This window comes from Artemia sp. Qi Xiang Cuo, chromosome 6 (genome assembly GCF_049724085.1).
Source record: "Artemia sp. Qi Xiang Cuo chromosome 6, ASM4972408v1, whole genome shotgun sequence".
NCBI lineage: Eukaryota > Metazoa > Arthropoda > Branchiopoda > Anostraca > Artemiidae > Artemia > Artemia sp. Qi Xiang Cuo.
Window position 1 is genome coordinate 60700787 of NC_142799.1, and position 21427 is coordinate 60722213.

At 34.4% G+C, this 21427-nt stretch overlaps 1 protein-coding gene across 1 annotated transcript in view; it reads left to right on the top strand.

The window, feature by feature from the left end:
• The window catches only part of LOC148951478 (lethal(2) giant larvae protein homolog 1-like), a 333083-nt gene that overhangs the window by 273159 nt on the left and 38497 nt on the right, over positions 1–21427 (top strand). The window contains exon 20 of the transcript XR_016141914.1: positions 19374–19503. The gene's annotated coding sequence lies outside the window, so the exon portion shown is untranslated. The remainder of the gene's footprint in view (positions 1–19373; positions 19504–21427) is intronic.

The window sequence follows — 21427 nt, forward strand, 5'->3', positions numbered from 1 at the left end:
GACTTTATTATATAGTTATTATAGAATTTATTATATAGAATATTAAATAGAATTTATTATATTGTAGTCATAGTCGTGCCGTGAATTTATCATACACTATGACTACTATTATAGTAGTCATAGTGCCGTGAATTTACTATATAGTCATTATAGAATTTATTATATAGTAGTCATAGCCGTGCCGTGAATTTATCATACACTATGAGTACTATTATAGTAGTCATAGAGCCATGAATTTATTATATAGTTATTCTAGAATTTATTATAAAGAATACTATATAGCATTTATTATATAGTAGTCATAGTCGTGCTGTGAATTTATCATACACTTTGACTACTATAATAGTAGTCATAGTGCCGTGAATTTATTATATAGTTATTATGGAATTTATTATATAGAATATTATATAGAATTTATTATATAGTAGTCATAGTGCCGTGAATTTATTATATAGTTATTATGGAATCTATTATATAGAATATCATATAGAATTTATTATATAGTAGTCATAGTTGTGCCGTGAATTTATCATACACTATGACTACTATTATAGTAGTCATAGTGCCGTGAATTTATTATATAGTTATTATAGAATTTATTATATAGAATATCCTATAGTATTTATTATATAGTAGTCATAGTCGTGTCGTAAATTTATCATACACTATGACTACTATTATAGTAGTCATAGTGCCGTGAATTTGTTATATAGTTATTATAGAATTTTTCATATAAAATATTATATAGAATCTATTATATAGTAGTCATAGTCGTGTCGTAAATTTATCATACTCTATGACTACTATTATAGTAGTCATAGTGCCGTGAATTTATTATATAGTTATTATAGAATTTATTTTATAAAATATTATATAGAATCTATTATATAGTAGTCATAGTCGTGCCGTAAATTTATCGTACAATATGACTACTATCATAGTAGTCATAGTGCCGTGAATTTATTATATAGTTATTATAGAATGTATTATATAGAATATTATATAGAATTTATTATATAGTAGTCATAGTCGTGCCGTAAATTTATTATACAATATGACTACTATTATAGTGGTCATAGTGCCGTGAATTTATTATACTATTATGGAATTTATTATATAGAATATCATATAGAATTTATTATATAGTAGTGATAGTGCTGTGAATTTATTATATAGTTATTATAGAATTTATTATATAAAATATTATATAGAATCTATTATATAGTAGTCACAGTCGTGCCGTGAATTTATCATACACTATGACTAATATTATAGCAGTCATAGTGCCGTGACTTTATTATATAGTTATTATAGAATTTATTACATAGAATATTATATAGAATTTATTATATAGTAGTCATAGTTTTGCCATGAATTCATCATACACTATGACTACTATTATAGTAGTCATAGTGCCGTGACTTTATTATATAGTTATTATAGAATTTATTATATAGAATATTATATAGAATTGATTATATAGTAGTCATAGCCGTGCCGTGAATTTATCATACACTATGACTACTATTATAGTAGTCATAGTGCCGTGAATTTATTATATAGTTATTATAGAATTTATTATATAGAATATTATATAGGATTTATTGTATAGTAGTCATAGTCGTGCCGTGAATTTATCCTGCACTATGACTACTACTATAGTAGTCATAGTGCCGTGACTTTATTATATAGTTATTATAGAATTTATTATATACAATATTATATAGAATTTATTATATAGTAGTCATATTCGTGCTGTGAATTTATCATACACTATGACTACTATTATAGTAGTCATAGTGCCGTGAATTTATTATAGAATATTATATAGAATTTATTATATAGTAGTCATAGTCGTGCCGTGAATTTATTATATAGCTATTATACAATTTATTATATAGAATACTCTATAGAATTTATTATATAGTAGTCATAGTCGTGCCGGTAATTTATCATACACTATGACTACTATAATAGTAGTCATAGTGCCGTGAATTTATTATATAGTTATTATAGAATTTATTATATAGAATACTATATAGAAATTATTATATAGTACTCATAGTCGCGCTGTGAATTTATCATACACCATGACTTCTATTATAGTAGTCATAGTGCCATGAATTTATTATATAGTGATTATAGAATTTATTTTATAGAATACTATATAGAATTTATTATATAGTAGTCATAGTCGTGCCGTGAATTTATCATACACTATGACTACTATAATAGTAGTCATAGTGCCGTGAATTTATTATAGAGTTATTATAGAATTTATTATATAGAATATTATATAGAATTTATTATATAGTAGTCATAGTCGTGCCGAATTTATTATATAGTAGTCATAGTCGTGCCGTGAATTTATTGTACACTATGACTACTATTATAGTAGCCATAGTGCCATGAATTTATTATATAGTTATTATAGAATCTAATATATAGAACTTATTATATAGTAGTTATAGTCGTGCCGTGAATTTATCAAACACTATGACTACTATTATAGTAGTCATAGTGCCGTGAATTTATTATGTAGTTATAATAGAATTGATTATATAGAATATTATTTAGAATTTATTATAAAGTAGTCATAGTCGTGCCATGAATTTATCATACACTATGACTACTATAATAGTAGTCATACTGCCGTGAATTTATTATATAGTTATAATAGAATTTATTATATAGAATATTATATAGAATTTATTATATAGTAGTCATAGTCGTGCCGTGAATTTATCATACACCATGACTACTATTATAGTAGTCATAGTGCCATGAGTTTATAATATAGTTATTATAGAATTTATTATGTAGTAGTCATAATCGTGCCGTGAATTTATCATACACCATGACTACTATTATAGTAGTCATAGTGCCATGAATTTATTATATAGTTATTATAGAATTTATTATATAGAATTTATTATATAAAGTTTATTATATAATAGTCATAGTCGTGCCGTGAATTTATCATACACTATGACTACTATTATAGTAGTCATAGTGCCGTTAATTTATTATATAGTTATTATAGAATTTATTATATAGAATATTATATAGAATTTATTATATAGTAGTCATAGTCGTGCCGTGAATTTATCATACACCATGACTTCTATTATAGTAGTCATAGTGCCATGAATTTATTATATAGTTATTATAGAATTTATTATATAGAATATATTATATTACTCATAGTCTTGCCGTGAATTTATCATACACCATGACTACTATTATAGTAGTCAGTGTTATGAATTTATTATACAGCTGTTATAGAATTTATTATATAGTAGTCATAGTCGTGCCGTGAATTTATCATACTCCATGACTACTATTATAGTAGTCATATTGCCATGAATTTATTATATAGTTATAATAGAATTTATTATATAGAATTTATTATATAGTAGTCATAGTCGTGCCGTGAATTTATCATACACTATGACTACTATTATAGTAGTCATAGTACCATGAATTTATTATATAGTAATTATAAAATTTATTATATAGAATATATTATATAGAATTTATTATATAGTAGTCATAGTCGTGCCGTGAATTTATTATATAGCTATTATAGAATTTATTATATAGAATGCTATATAGAATTTATTATATAGTAGTCATATTTGTGCCGTGAATTTATCATACACTATGACTACTATAATATTAGTCATAGTGCCGTGAATTTATTATATAGTTATTGTAGAATTTATTATACAGTAGTCATAGCCGTGCCGTGAATTTATCATTCACCATGACTACTATTATAGTAGTCATAGTGCCATGAATTTATTATATAGTTATTATAGAATTTATTATATAGTAGTCATAGTCGTGCCGTGAATTTATCATACACCATGACTACTATTATAGTAGTCATAGTGCCATGAATTTATTATATAGTTATTATAGAATTTATCATATAGAATTTATTATATAGTAGTCATAGTCGTGCCGTGAATTTATCAAACACTATGACTGCTATTATAGTAGTCATAGTGCCCTGAATTTATTATATAGTTATTATAGAACTTATTATATAGAATATTATATAGAATTTATTATATAGTAGTCATAGTCGTGCCGTGAATTTATCATACACCATGACTACTATTATAGTAGTCATAGTGCCTTGAATTTATTATATAGCTATTATAGAATTTATTATATAGAATACTATATAGAATTTAGTATTTAGTAGTCTTAGTCGTGCCGGTAATTTATCATACACTATGACTACTATAATAGTAGTCATAGTGCCATGAATTTATTATATAGTTATTATAGAATTTATTATATAGAATATTATATAGTAGTCATAGTCGTGAATTTATCACACACATTGACTACTATTATAGTTACAATTAGATCCGAGCTTTGGAGGTCAGAGAATTGGTAAGGGGGATATAAAGCAATGAAAAAACTGAATTATTTCATCCAAAGTTTCTCCTTGGGACGGATTCTTCAGACCAATATTGGTTATCATAATTTTCTCTCTCTTTGTCTGTCTATGTTAGTTCTCAACATTTTATATTTTCTTGTTTCTAGTCTATAAAGCTAATCAAGATATCTCAAATTTCATATACATTAATGCTTTTGTGCTCCCGCCTCCTTCCCCGTCCAAGTTACTTATCAAGGGCAATTAAATTCTTTCGACATCGTTTTCAAAGCTGCTTCTCAAGTCAATCACCCTGGATACGTCCTTTTCATCAGCCACATGAAGCAAACACGTTTTATTGGTGCTTCTTGCATTGCGACAGGATGACAAATTGCATTGTAAATAAAGGATTAGTTTTCGTTCCATTGAAGGATGAATATTTATGAATTTATTTTTCGAAGCATCAGAATGTTTTCTCAATATTGAGATTCGCCCTTTACTATTCCTTTGGTTACGATTAGTCGTGCGTTCTTTATAGTTTAAGTTTAGAAAAGATGTATGTGTTGCAGTCGACGATCAAAATATTTTCCCTGTTTGTATTCTTGTCAAGATGAATCACGAAATGACCTTTTCTTGATTCTTGTTGAATATCCCGACCCCACCCAAGAAGTCAAGTTAGGTTAATCCTAATGAGATGTACCAAAATATGATGAAAATACAATACTTTAGAAACACAGTTATGGAAACTACAGATGAAAATTATGGAAAGCAGACCGCACAGAACGCATTATGTTAAATACCTAACCTAATCAGCTCTATATATCAATTATTTAATAAAAATATACCTACATCATAATTTTTCTCAATGAGAGTAAGCTAATTATGAGCTACTACAGACAGACAAACTGGTTTTCTCAGATCTTAAAGATGATTATTCTTGAGTGGAGTCGGGATATTTAACAAGTACCCTTTGTTTTAGGATATTTGAAAGGCTTCTTCAATGTGAAAGATTCTGTTTTGTTACTTTAAAGCTCCTGATTAAAGATGCGACGTTTTTTTTCCGTTCTGTTGTTGAGTGTCTTGCTATGTCAAAATCTCTTTTAAAAGCAGTTTTCTTTCTGTCATAAGCTCTTCTATTGTATTTCAGATTAAATTGTACTTTAGTCCGAAAAAGGAAAAATCTCTCTTACTAGTTGATTTTGATAAGCTGGCAAATATTGGAAAGAATGGCTCGTGTTGAGAATGGTCATCCAAGAAAAGGAAAATTTATGACTTGTCCTTCCTTTGAGATACATTGATGGATTTTCTCCTGCCATTTTGCTTTTCATAAGAATGAGACATATCGAAAAAATATGGTGCCAAAACTTAAGGGTGTATTGGACATTTTCATAAATTTTAGAGAAACAAATGATTTTTGGGAATTTGTGTTTCTGACGATCAGAATCAAAGACTATGGGGAAGCTATAACAGTAGATAATCGTGATAATGTTGCAAAGAGAAACCACCAAGTGCTATCTAGTGTTTGAAGACTTCGACTTCTTTTTGTTAATCTACCTTAACTGCTCCATACTTATGTCTTCAATTACTCTAAAATGCTTCAAGTCAACTGAATTACCTGCCAAGATTCTTCAAAGTTAACTTAGGCCTTGTTTTGTGCATACTGGATTTTGATTCGAATAATCCTTTGAAACGTGCAAACTTTAAATGATTCGTCATTACAGGGAAATTTCCAGCTTTAATCTTATAACAATGCAGATTAATTATATCAATACTCCAATTTTCTGCTTTTTAGTGAAGTTGCCAGACGCCTCACTATCAGTGACGCTAATTATTTTATAGTCCCTATTTTCCCCTGTTAAATTACCGAAGACCCCACTCATATAAATTTCCCATTGTCTTTGATTGGAATAAGGGAAAACTAGACTTAACTGGTTAGCTTAATGGCATGGTTTCATTCTACTTCGTGGTGTATCAAAGTTATATCTGGGAGTCTATAAAACAAGGGATACTTAAAAATTATTTTGTCCCAACCATGTCTAAAATTTTGTATTTAGAATTCTAGAAATCTTTTGAATTCTACGTGTCTCCAGGACAAGATGTAACGCTTAAGTATTATTCCGGCTTGCTTGTCAAATATGTCGTCAATAGTGGTTATTTTTGGCTAAATCTATTTATATTTACCCAAAATAAACTTGTCACCTAAAAATAAACTTTATCCAAGGCGACAATTAGCCTCCCTAGTCAATCAGAGACACTTAAAAACGATTTTGTTTCAATCGTAGCAAGTCGCTTTTACCTCTGTTACAACAAGTATGTTTCTAAAAGAAAATGTGCTCAGTGGATAGAAGACCAATTTGAGAGCTCTCATTGGGACAGTGAGCCCAATGATGATCTTCCTATATGTGGTAAAAGGCAAGTATGGGAGTTTATAGGAGCTCAGTGTCACACTCCGAAGCACAGATGTCTAGCAGACACCTTTATAATTTTTCCCTGCTACCTACAGTCTTTTCTAAATAAATATGTTTAATCAGGTGCCAATCAGAAAAATAGAGACTGATCAATAAGAATGTGGATTTTAAGTGTCAGCGTTATTAAACTTCTTCAATCTGTCGTGGTATGCATAAGAATGTCTTTGAATAGTGAAATTTCAAATCTTTGGCTGAATCAGTGCTGGCCATTTATATGTTTTTATCAATATTAATTTGAGGAAAATCATTTTACAACTTTGGGCATAGAAGTTGCTGATGACAGGAACGGTAATACATACTAGCTGACAGTACTACTCAGGTTTCAACATATCTAAAGATGCAGTGGTAATTTTGAATATTTGAAAAGCTAACAAAATATTACCTTTGTGCCCAGGTTTTCCAATAAATTTCGTCTTGTTAGTGAAATTTGTCCTGGAAGATATAACCAGAGCCAAAAAAGAAGGATCAATACCCACAAGGGGAGTTTATCTTTGGATATACCCTTACGAGGTACCAGAACTAGGAACTTGGAATGTTACGACGTTTAAAAAATGACTATTGTATCGATATTTTGACTGATGAATTCAGACGGTTCGAGCTGTATTTATTAGGAGTTTTAGAAACTCGTATCCCAGGGGAAGGAAGCATGAAATTGGGTGATATAGAATTTGTTTACTCAGGAAGGAAGGATTGGGTACATAGAAAAGGAGTAGGGCTCGTGATGAACAAAGAAGCTGCTAAGTTTTGTATAGGCTGGGAAGGTATTAATAATACTAATTGCTCATTTTATGACTAAAAAGTTCAGGGTATCAGTTATAGTAGTATACGCCTCTGTAGAACCGACTGACAGAGATACTAGTGACTCAGGTGAATTTTACTTACAGTTACAGGAGCAAATAGACAGGGTCCCAGGTAGAAATATGATGTTATTACTGGGAGATTTTAACGCCCAGGTCGGTAGAAATAGGGATAGATGGCATCCTAGCTAAATTTGGTGTAGGAAAAGAAAACAGTAATGGATACAGACTTTTGCAATTTTGTAGGTATAACAATCTAGTTATAACCAATACGGTATTTGGTCATAAAATGGCCCATAAGTTGACATGGTATTCACTTGATGGTAAGACAGCAAACCTTATTGACTATGTTAGAGTAAACCGAAGACTGGCAGGATCAATACAAGACACTAGGGTATATAGGAGTACCGTTATTGATGTTAAAAGTAAAGATCGCCATCTAGTAGTGTCAAGGGTTCATTTAAAGCTGAAATATCGGAAGGGTAACTGCCTCCCGAGAGGTTATGATGTTGGTAGACTCTAGGATGAGAATTTGACAGAAAATTTCCTGGAATAGTTGAATACTAAACTTGAGAGTTTGAAATTTGACAATGTGGAAGATGGTTGGAATAATTTTAGGCAAAAAAAAATTGGTGAAGTTGCTGAAGGTGTCGTAGGGAAGAAAGCTAGAACTGCAACTAAGAATATTAGTGAAAAAGCTTTATGTTTAATTGAAAGGAAAAAGAACTTGTACAAGAAGTGTCTGAGTCATAGATCGTATGAAAACAGAAGGAATGTAAAAAAAGTGGAGAAAGCAATAAAATATGAACTCAGGAGGCGTGATGTGGAGGCCATGGATAAAATGGCCGAGAATCTGGAAGATCCAGCTAGACGGAATAATAGTAAAATATTGTACTGGTATGTTAACAAATTGAGAGGGAGTAGTCAATCCTAACTGGGCCCAGTTAAAGATAGGAATTGGGGCGCAATTAGCGATAAGGAAAGAACTAAAGAGAGAGGGGTCGAACATTTTGAGAATTTTCTTAACCGAGATAGGGTTAAAGGAAGAGATATAGAGGAAAATGAAAAAGTTTGTGATGCGCTGGATGTGAAGGAAGAATTGTTTTTGAGGAGGAATTAGCAACAGTGCTAAAAGGATTAAAAATAATAAGGCTCCAGGTGCTGATAGGATGGTAAATCCCCCCCCCCCGCGCCTATCATTCCCCCAAACACATTCAATCAAAATTTTGAGATAGCTATTTTGTTCGGCGTAGTTGATTTATAGATAGAAAATATTTTTTGAGGAGGACACTCCCCTAAAAACCTCTGGGCAAGGGTTTTAAGTTATGCCATGGGGGCATATAAGGTTTTTATAGAAGGTATTGTCGTAGAAACTTCAAGAAAGGCTCATTCGATTGGAAGTTCAAAGCGATAGTGCCCTTTTTAATAGTCAAAAGTGATTGGAGGACAACTAACCCCCCCCCACGTCCGTAGGTTCCCCAATCACATCCAATAAAAATTTTGAGATAGCTATTTTGTTCAGCGTAGTTGATTTCCAGATAGAAAATATGTTTTTGAGGAGAACTCTCCCCCACAACCCTCGGGGCAAGGGTTTTATGTTATGGCCTGGGGGCATATAAGGTTTTTATAGAAGGCGTTGTCGTAGAAACTTTAAAAAAGGCTCATTCGATGGGAATTTCAAAGGGCTAGTGCCCTTTTTAATAGTTGAAAGTGATTGGAAGGTAACTAACCCCCCTCTCACGCCCACCTTTTCATAGGCAGCGCGCTAGCGCTGCCTAATGTTTTGTTTTTGGTTTTTTTTTTATCCAGGCCTGGGCACTTCGTATCAAAGGAGTCGTCGTAGAAACTTTGAAAAGGGCTCACTCGATTGGAAATTGGAGCGGCTAGTGTCCTTTTTAATAGTCGAAAGTGATTGGAGGACAACTAGCCCCCCCCCCAAGCCCAATATTCCCCCCAATACCTCCAATCAAAAGTTTAAGATAGCCATTTTGTTCAGCGTCGTTGATTTCCAGATAGAAAATATGTTTTTGAGGAGGATACTCCCCCACTACCCTCAGGGCAAGGGTTTTAAGTTATGCCCTGGGGGCATATAAGGTTTTTATAGAAGGCCTTGTCGTCGAAACTTCAAAACAGGCTCATTCGATTGGAAATTCAGCGGGCTACTGCCCTTTTTAATAGTCGACATGTAATTGGAGGGCAACTAGCCCCCCCCCCCCCACGCCGATCATTCCCCCGAACACATCCAATCAAAATTTTGAGATAGCCATTTTGTTCAGCGTAATTAATTTCCACATAGAAGATATGTTTTTGAGGAAGACACTCCCCGACAACCCTCAGGGTAAGGGTTTTAAGTTATGCCCTGGGGGCATATAAGGTTTTTATAGAAGGCGTTGTCGTAGAAACTTCAAAAAAGGTTCATTCGATTGGAAATTCAAACGGCTAGTGCCCGTTTTAATAGTCGAATGTGATTGGAGGGCACCTAGCCCCCCCCCCTCCCCGCGCCCATCATTCCACCAACCACATCCAATCAAAATTTTGAGATAGCCATTTTGTTCAGCGTATAAAATATGTTTTGGTGGAGGACACGCCTCCAAAATCGTCGGGGCTAGGGTTTTAAGCTATGCCCTGAGGTCATATAAGGTTTTTAAAGATAGTTCTGTCGCAAAAACTTTAAAAAAGGCTCGCTTTATTGAAAATTCAAAGGAATAGTACCCGGTGCAATAGTCAAAAGTGATCGGAGGGCACCTTGCCCGCTCTCCCCACCGCGCCCATTATTCCCCCAAACACATCCAATCAAAATTTTGAGATAGCCATTTTGTTCAGCGTAGTTGATTTCCAGATAGAAAATATGTTTTTGATGACGACTCTCCCCGACAACCCTCGGAGCTAGGGTTTTAAGTTATTCCCTGGGGGCATATAAAGTTTTATAGAAGGCGTTGTCGTAGAAACTTCAAAAATAGCTCATTCGAATGGAAACTCAAAGGGCTAGTGCCCTTTCTAATAGTCGAAAGTGATTGGAGGGCAACTAGCCCCCCACGCCCGTCATTCCCCCAATCACATCCAATCAAAATTTTGAGATAGGCATTTTGTTCCGCGAAGTTGATTTCCAGATAGAAAATATCTTTTGAGGAAGACACTCCCCCACAACCCTCGGGGCAAGGGTTTTAAGTTATGCCCTGGGGGCATATACGGTTTTTATAGAAGGCGTTGTCGTAGAAACTTCAAAAAAGGCTCATTCGATTGGAAATTCAAACGGCTAGTGCCCATTTTAATAGTCGAAAGTGATTGGAGGGCAACTAGCCCCCCCCCTCCCCGCGCCCATCATTCCACCAACCACATCCAATCAAAATTTTGAGATAGCCATTTTGTTCAGCGTAGTTGATTTCTTGATAAAATATCTTTTTGAGGAGGACACTCCCCCACAACCCTCGGGACAAGGGTTTTAAGTTATGCCCTGGGGGCATATAAGGTTTTTATAGAAGGCTTTGTCGTAGAAACTTCAAAAAAGGTTCATTCGATTGGAAATTCAAACGGCTAGTGCCCTTTTTAATAGTCGAAAGTGATTGGAGTGCAACTAGCCCCCCCCCCGCGCCCATTATTCCACCAACCACATCCAATCAAAATTTTGAGATAGCCATTTTGTTTAGCGTAGTTGATTTCTAGATAGAAAATATGTTTTTGAGGACGACTCTCCCCGACAACCCTCGGAGCTAGGGTTTTAAGTTATTCCCTGGGGGCATATAAAGTTTTATAGAAGGCGTTGTCGTAGAAACTTCAAAAAAGGCTCAATCGATTGGAAACTCAAAGGGCTAGTGCCCTTTCTAATAGTCAAATGTGATTGGAGGGCAACTAGCCCCCCCCACGCCCAGCAATCCCCCAAACACATCCAAGCAAACTTTTGAGATAGCCATTTTGTTCCGCGTAGTTGATTTCCAGACAGAAAAATCTTTTTGAGGAAGACACTCCCCCACACCCCTCGTGGCAAGGGTTTTAAGTTCTTCCCTGGGGGCATATACGGTTTTTATAGAAGGCGTTGTCGTAGAAACTTAAAAAAAGGCTCATTCGATTGGAAATTCAAACGGCTAGTGCCCGTTTTAATAGTCGAAAGTGATTGGAGGGCAACTAGCCCCCCCCCCCTCCCCCGCGCCCATCATTCCACCAAACACATTCAATCAAAATTTTGAGATAGCCATTTTGTTCGGCGTAGTTGATTTATAGATAGAAAATATGTTTTTGAGGATGACACTCCCCTAAAACCCTCGGGGCAAGGGTTTTAAGTTATGCCCTGGGGGCATATAAGGTTTCTATAGAAGGTATTGTCGTAAAAACTTCAAGAAAGGCTCATTCGATTGAAAATTCAAAGGGCTAGTACCCTTTTTAATAGTCGAAAGTGATTGAAGGGCAACTAACCCCCTCCCCCCCCGCCCATCAGTCCCCCAAATATAACCAATCAAAAATATGAGATAGCCATTTTGTTCAGCGTATTTGTTTTCCAGATAGAAAATATGTTTTTGAGGAGGACTCTCCCCCACAACCCTCGGGGCAAGGGTTTTATGTTATGGCCTGGGGGCATATAAGGTTTTTATAGAAGGCGTTGTCATAGAAACTTCAAAAAAGGCTCATTTGATTGGAAATTCAAAGGGCTAGTGCCCTTTTTAATAGTTGAAAGTGATTGAACGGTAACTAACCCCCCTCTCACGCCCACCTTTTCATAGGCAGCGCGCTAGCGCTGCCTAATGTTTTGTTTTTGGTTTTTTTTTCTCCATACCCGGGCACTTCGTATCAAAGGAGTCGTCGTAGAAACTTTGAAAAGGGCTCTCTCGATTGGAAATTGGAGTGGCTAGTGCCCTTTTTAATAGTAGAAAGTGATTGGAGGGCAACTAGCCCCCCTCCCCCCAAGCCCATTATTCCCCCAAACACATCCAATCAAAATTTTGAGATAGCCATTTTGTTCAGCGTAGTTGATTTCCAGATAGAAAATATGTTTTTGAGGAGGATACACCCCCACGACCCTCAGGGCAAGGGTTTTAAGTTTTGCCCTGGGGGCATATAACGTTTTTATAGAAGGCCTTGTCGTCGAAACTTCAAAACAGGCTCATTCGATTGGAAATTCAGCGGGCTACTGCCCTTTTTAATAGTCGAAATGTAATTGGTGGGCAACTAGCCCCCCCCCCCCCTCACGCCCATCATTCCCCCGAACACATCCAATCAAAACTTTGAGATAGCCATTTTGTTCAGCGTAGTTAATTTCCACATAGAAGATATGTTTTTGAGGAGGACACTCCCCCACAACCCTCAGGGCAAGGGTTTTAAGTTATGGCCTGGGGGCATATAAAGTTTTTATAGAAAGCGTTGTCGTAAAAACTTCAAAACAGGCTCATTGGATTGGAAATTCAAAGGGCTAGTACTCTTTTTAATAGTCGAAAGTAATTGGAGGGCAGCTAGTCCCCCCACGCCCATCAATCCCCAAATACATCCAATAAAAATTTTGAGTTAGTCATTTTGTTCAGCGTAGTTAATTTCCAGAGAAAAAATATGTTTTTGAGGATGACACTCCCCCGAAACCCTCGGGGCAAGAGTTTTCAGTTATGCTCTCCGGGCGTATAAGTTTTTTATTCAAGGTGTTGTAATAGAAACTTCAAAACAGGCTCATTCTATCGGAAATTCAAAGGGCTAGTTCAATCCTTAATAGTCGAAAGTGATTGGAGGGAAACTAGCCCCTCCCCCACGCCCATCATTCTCCCAAACACATCCAATTAAAATTTTAAGATAGCCATTGTTCAGCGTAGTTGATTTCCAAATAGAAAATACGTTTTTGAGGAGGACACTCGCCAATAATCCTCAGGGCAAGGGTTTTAAGTTATATCCTAGGGTATATAAGGTTTTTATAGAAGGCGTTGTCATAGAAACTTCAAAAGGGGCTCATTTGATTGGAAATTCAAAGGGCTAGTGCCCTTTTTAATAGTTGAAAGTGATTGAAGGGCAACTAGCCCCCCCCCAACCACGGCCATCATTCACCCAAATACATCCAATAAAAATTTTGAGATAGCCATTTTGTTCAGTGTGGTTGATTTCCACATAGAAAATACGTTTTTGAGGAGGACAATCCCTCACAACCCTCAGGGCAAGGGATTTAAGATATGCCCAGGGGGCATAAAATGTTTTTATAGAAGGCGTTGTCGTAGAAACTTCAAAAAAAAGCTCACTCGATTGGAAATTCAACAGGCTAGTGCCCTTTTTAACAGTTGAAAGTGATTGTAGGGCAACTAGCCCCATCCCCTACGCCCATCATTCCCCCAGACACATCCAATAAAAATTTTGAGACAGCCATTTTGTTCAGCGTAGTTGATTTACACATAGAAAATATGGTTTTGAGGAGGATACTCTGCCACAGCCCTCAGGGCAAGGGTTTTAAGTTATGCCCTGGGGGCATATGAGGTTTTTATAGAAGACGGTGTCGTAGAAACTTCAGAAAAGGGCTCACTCGATTTGAAATTCAAAGGGTTAGTGCCCTTTTTAATAGTCGAAAGTGATTAGTAATAGTTTTTGTTGTAGTTGTTGTATAGACCAGGGCACTTCGTATTGAAGGAGTTGTCGTGGGAACTTCAAAAGAAGCTCATTTGATTGAAAAAAGAAAGGGCTAAAGCCCTTTTTCATAGTCGAAAGTGATTTGAGGGCAACTAATCCCCCTTTCACTCCCATTTGCCCATTATATTTAAAAACTAAATGTTGCCTTAAGATTAAATCAAAATGCACTGTGTTAATGCTAATTCCCAGTAAGGTATGTCAGCAGTATCCCAAGAACGACTAAGGGTATTATGTTCAAACTTTTAAGGCTACTTCTGCTCTTAAAATTTAACCAAATCAAAATATTGGAAGTGTATCAAAGCTATTAGAGAAAGTAAACAGATTTTTTAGCGAATGGTATCAAGTTTTCCATTTCAGGTCAACTAGAGGAGGTATGAAACTAAGTTAAACAGTACTATTTTTGAACAGATTTTTAAAATGGTGTATGTTGTTAAAAATTGATGAAAATTTTTCTCCAGCATACAAATAGCGGGCCAAACTATAAAGTCTTAAAAAACGAAAAGATTTAAAGTGTATTTTCTTTTTCCCTGAAAAGACTATGTCAATATAAAACGAACAGAAATTAAATAAAAAAAACTTTTCCACAAAATAATTTTTTCAAAGAAAAGTAAAGAACTCCATTCAACGATAAATGAGCAAAAATCAAATCAAATAATCTACCAAGCTCGAAGCTACCACAAATCAGCATCGATAAATAAATGAAACCCAAAACGAAGAGAAATTACAATAAATAACCGAGTCAAACTCAAAACGAGCAGAAATTAACATAAGTTGGGCGCAAAACCCTTATGCCTTCCCAAGGCCACAACAAAATTTGCACTTTACTGAGAAAAATATAAATGTTTTTATTTTTATAACTTTAATAAATCAAATAATTTTAAAATTTTGATTACTAAATATCAGTATATGTATATTAAACTGACAATGCACATTTTTTTGTATTTTTTCTGTAATGTACAAATTTTGTTCTGGCCTTGGGGAGGCATAGGGGTTTTGCGCCCAACTTATGTTAATTTCTGCCTGTTTTGAGTTTGACTCGGTTATTTATTTTAATTTCTGTTCTTTTTGGGTTTCATTTATTTATCGATGCTGATTTGTGGTAGTTTCGAGCTTGGTAGATTATTTTATTCTTGCTCCATTTTTGTTTAATGGAGTTCTTTACTTTTCTTTGAAAAACTTATTTTGTGGAAAAAGTTTTTTTAATTAATCTTAAATATGGTTGCTCTGAGGTTAAAAATAAGTTACTGAAGATTATGAATATGATTTTTGAAAAAGGGGAAGTACCTAATGATTTTAGGAAAACCTTAATTAAACCACTGTATAAGAAAGGTGATGAGAGTAAGTGTGGTAATTATCGAGGCATTAGTCTGGTCCCTCTAGGTAATAAATTACTTAGTAATATGATACTTTTTAGACTGAGAGATGCCATAGACAAAGTTTTAAGAGAAGAACAGTGCGGTTTTAGAAAAGGTAGAGGATGTGTCGACAAAATTTTCCCTCTTAGGCTAATAATTGAGAATTGCCTGAGTTTTCAAACACCTTTGGTCCTCAGTTTTATAGGTATGTGCAAGCGTTTGATTCTGTTGATAGAAGAACTTTAGTAAAGGTTTTATCCTTGTATAGTATACCAGACAAATACATTAAAGTGATTAGTCTATGTACGAGAATAACACTGGTGCGGTGAAGGTAGGAAATGAGGTTAACAACTGGTTTTGTATTAAATCAGGAGTTAAGCGGGGTTGTGTTCTATCCCCATTTCTATGGATTATTTTGACAGACTTTTTCTTAAGGAGCACAGGAAGAACAGGGAGCACAGGGTGACCACGGAATCAAATGGGGAGGAAAAAGTCTTCTGGACTTAGATTATGCTGATTATTTAAGCATCCGAGATGAAAGTGGGAGCAAAATGAATGAAGTTTTAGAGGTTTTGCTAGTTCCGGGTGCTAGAATAGGTTTGAAAATTAATGTTAAGAAGGCTAGGAATAGGTGAAGATGAAAAGGTGACGTTGGGTAATGAAAAGATTGATCAAGTGGGCAGCTTCACTTACCTTGGTAGTATTATTAGTAAAGATGGTGGGAGCAGTGAAGATGTTAAAAGTAGAATAGTTAAGGCTCAGGGTGTTTTTTTCACTGTTTAAAAAAAGTTTAGAAGAATAGGAAGATAAGTCTGCAAACCAAGATTAGAATATTAGAAGCTACCGTGATGACAGTGGTCAAATATGGCTCTGAAGCATGGACTCTCCGAAAAGCGGATGAAGATTTGCTAGATGTTTTCCAGAGAAATTGCTTAAGGATTGTTCTGGGTAGCCGGCTGACTGACCGTATTTCAAAAAATAGGCTATACGAAAAATGTGGTTCAATACCGCTCTCTAGGGCTATAATGAAAGAAAGGTTGAGGTGGCTAGGGCACGTTGTGCGGATGAAGGATGACAGATTGCCGAAGATCTTTTTTTTTTTTACGGCCAACCGTCTAGGGCTAAACAAAAAGCAGGTCGTCCCCGTCTGGGGTGGGAGGACGTCATAAAGAAAGATTTAAAGGAAATCGGAACTTTGTGGGCGGGTGTAAAAAGGGAGGCTTTCAATAGATTTGGGTGGAGGAGGAGCGTGCGTAGCTGTCTTGGCCTCAGGTGGCTTGGTGCTGCGGTGAGTTTTTAGTAGTAGTAGTAGAGGTACTAGAATATAGGGGAGAGTATATATGAGGAGATATAACCAGAGCCAAAAAAGAAGGAATTTTTACCCACGAGGAGAGTTTATCTTCGGATATACTCTTACGAGGTACTAGAATATAGAGGAGTGTGTATATGAGGAGATATAACCAGAGCCAAAAAAGAAGGATCAATACCCACGAGGATGATGTATTTTAGGAGATACTGGAGTGTAGATGAGAGTGTATACGAGGAGATATAACCGGAACCAAAAAAAGAAGAACTAATACCAACGTTATATTAGTCCTAAATTCTAAGTTATTACTTGTGATACCGAGTCCTCTTAAGTCGCTGGCATATGATATATGAAATTTAAAAACGATCTAATAAAAGTAAGATGCATCCAAGATATACGTGATATATTCTTGCACCAGTCAAAAAACTATTGCTGCCGAAGTTATTAGCAGTTCTCTGTTTTTCTCGTCTTTTTTTTCTAGATCTGTATCTTAAACGACTTTTGGATTGCATGTTATGGTAGACAATCATGCAAAGCAATGATTCAACATTAAATGATAACAAATACTTGGTTTAAAAAAAATGGCTGTCGTAAAATTTAAGAATCGATAATGAAAAAAAATCTGCTTTTTTAAAATATTAATTTTTGCTTTTCAAAAAGTCAAATGCCTCAACTTTCAGTTAAACTAATAATTCATAGTTTGTTGAGAGATGGTGTGTTTCAACTGCTAAAAACCAAAGGACGTATCTGACAGGTCTTCTAGAAATAAGTTTCTGTGATTAAAGAAAAAAAGAGATATTACTATCCCATATTTCCGTGTTAAAAAGTGTGCTATAATTATGTTTTTTTTGTGACATATTTTTGCAAGCCAGTCACATGATTTCTTAAGTGTTTCTCAGGCCTATGTCAGAAATAGAGCCCAAATAACCTCACCTTTTTATCCCTTGTTGCTATGTCAAATTTTGAGTTTATAAAAAGTACGCAAAACTTCATTGGTTCTTTTGCAAGCAAACTCTGTTTCTCTGTATTTTGGTCCTAAAAATCCTCGAGCGAGCCTTTATCCGCTTATATGGGTTTTTTCTTCAAGAGTTGATTTTTTACTTAAAACTTACAAAACTGAATAGTCAAAATTCAAACTCAAAACTTTCTTCGTAAGAAACCATAAAATGAGCGTTAGTCTAGGACAAAAAATTCCTCAGTCAGAAGATTGCACTAGAGAGTGCTGTTTTTAACTTTTAAAAGTCCTTTTTTTCTCCGGCCCTTAAAATGTATGACGGGATATTATCAAGCAAATTCTATATTTTGCCAGAGCCTTAGGAAGACTAAGGGATTTTGTTAACGTTGATCTACCTCCCTGGAAATTTTGATAACAAAGTTCAAAAGTAAAGAAATCAGGAACCTTTTAAGTAGTTAGTTGAACTGAATTCATACGTTACCAAGTAAATGAAGGTGTAGTGGATTTTGATATTAAAGAAAAACGACCGTGAATTTAATAAAAGAAGATCTAAAGAAAACAATGAAATAACAGAAAGTAAATGAAAATGAAACAACGTTAACAACGAAAGAAAAATTGAATTACGGCAATAGTAACTGGATAAAAAGTAGAAAAAAAATGACCTACATTTTGCATATTCTGTACACTAAATGAAGCCGCATTATTGCTTTGCATTGAAGTTTGGCTTGAAGTGTGTCCTAGACTTAGCGTTGGGACCATTGGCTTAAGATGTTCATGGATCAGCTTCCTATATGATGCCTAGTCGTCTGCATTTTTTTAAGAAGGAATAAGAGGTTGCTTCTGAAGTTATCGCTGTATATTGTAAATTTGAACAGGTTGTTTAGGTAAAAAAGCTTATAAAAGATTTATCCCATGAACTACTTTATAAACTTCGATATCCCGAGTGTTCGAGAGCAGCCTATCAGAATATCTCTTATGTACGATTTTGAAAATTCCTGATTGGTCGAAAAAAAAATGCAGCTGCCAAATAAATACAAAAATTACTGTGTGGGCTTTCTTTAAACACACGAACAATGATAAAATAAATTATTTTATTCTGTCATTTTTTAAAGGCTCTGAACTGAAGGAGTACTTGGAAAGAAATCGAAAAATAATAGTGCATGCGATTCGAAATTTTCCTCTTTAGATTCGCAATTTTCCAGAATTTTGCTCCATTTATTACACAAATTTTAGAATGCACTGGCAAATCCCTCCATCAATTTTTCTTCTTGTTTCTTGAACGCCTTGAAATCCTTGAAGAAACCTCCACGCTTTTTTTAGGAATTTGACGCAAGAATTTTGTTTCAAACAATATCTTACTTGATTTTTGTGCTATTAAAATCTTTATTTTATTGGTAAGTTTCCTTATTTCCAGCTCTCACTTAAATTTTTAGTGTTTTTTTTTTTGTTTTTTTTTCCAGAAAACGTTGAGCGTTTTTTTATCTGGTTTTATATTCATTTAATATTTTTTAAAGAGACTCCTGCCCCTTAATCTCCAACTGACCGTTTAACCAATGGTGTACTTGAATAAACAAAATAATCTTTGCCCGAGGTAGATTTAATTATCGGGGACATAAAAATCGACTCTATACGTGATCATTTGACGTAAGTTTTTCCTTTTTTATTGTTATTGTTTTTAAGAATAAACGGCGGTTCCGAAGATGTATCAGCCAAGAAACTCTCTGAAGCTCAGTTTCCCCCCATTATCATATTTTTCCTATTGACTATAAAAAGCTAATTTAAGTTCTGACCTGAAGTAACTGCTCTTTTTTATTGCTAGTTTAGAGCTTCCCTGGGTTCAAAACGTTAGTTATAGCCACCATTGTCAAATATATGGTTTATGGTGCATGTCGCTTTATAACTTTATTCTCTTTGATTGCAAAATCTGATAATCGCATTCTCTCCTTCTAAACTAACTTTAATAACAAAAAAAAATCTGACTTTATCCTTAGCAGTATAACGCAATTAAATTATGTTTTATAGGTGCTTTTAAATTAATTCAAGCTTCATTGATTTTTGGCAGAATTCCTTAGAAAGTTCCTATTTTCTATCTATTTTTCCTGTATGATCTACCATTTTTTCATTGTTTGTATGCAAAGACGACGACGCAAAATTTTCGCCAATTTTGTATATGTACTGAGGACATTGAAAATCAAATCCGATTGTTGGAGTTGGTTACACTGAAACACAACCATATATATCTTAAAAAATTAGGAAAATTCATGACTTCAATTGTTAATGAAAAACGTTTCCATATGCAGTTATGCCTCTTTTGCTAGCAGTGGACGCCAAGTTAAAAATAGAAGAAAGAAACGTGGGTGAAAACTCAGCATAAAACAATTTAAAAATATATGGTACTAAACAGCTTAAGAAGGTGTAGCTTTCCTTTGAAGATGTTGCTGTCTTTGGGAAATCAAGATATCGCTAATGTTTGAATTTTCAAGGACAAAAGTGTTTTCCAATTTAAGTAATTAGTTTTCATTACGTATTTTCAATATTCAACGAGGCAACATTGACGAAAATGTGATACTGCCATAAATGCTTCATAATTTTTTTAACAATCAAAAGGGAAATGTTAGAAAATTGTGTTTCTCATGAAGGAACAGACGTTGCATGGATCCAGGGGACATAAAATGTTTGAATTTGATATCCATGGTAGGCTACTCTAAAGCTAGACATGTTGAAAATCAATGAAAAATTGAACTGTAAAACAATTTTAACCAGGTAAACAAAGTCGAATTCAAGCAGTTTTCACAGCAGCTTTAAAAGATGGCAGGTTGATAATACTAATTGGTTAATTGTTGAAAATACAGGTTAATAATATTTTCACCGTTGTTGCTGGTCTAAAAGGGGAATGCTCCAATAAAATTAGCCTAAGTTTGTTTTTATATTTAGAATACCGAATCCATAATTAATTTTTGTGATTGCTTCTTCTGTTATTGTCCTTGTCTTCTGGCGGTCTAACTTCAGGCCATCCAATACCTAGTAGCTTAATTCTGCTTTAATGTTTCAATACCAAATAATTCCCCATAAAGAAAACTATCAAAATTGGTCAACGCCAAATTAGCTAAGCCAACCTTGGCCCGTCATTATCAATTTTGTCAAACCTAATCTCCACACTCGGACATATAAGCAAATATAAACGAATCCTAAGCATTTTAGTCTAGAAAATGATGGGTGTGCAATTACTACAAGCAGCAACTCAATGTCCTATTTTATTTTCTCCATTGTTTGTTTTTAATAAACTTCATCGACTTGACTTCTGAACTGGTTGGCTATACTAACTTTACAATTTCATATAACTGGCTTTAAGCTGTAAACCCTAATAGTTTTATTTTCTTTTTTTAGTACATTTTTACTAATTTTTATGGTGCTCTTAAAGCCCTTGTAATTGACATTTTTCTCGTTGTACTTGGTTTGCCGTAGGGTTCGTTCTACCATTAAGCCGTTGCCTTAAGGGCTATGTATTTCTGGGAGCTTACTAAAGCTGCTCTACTGCACTGTATAATAGCCATGCTAAATTTTCATC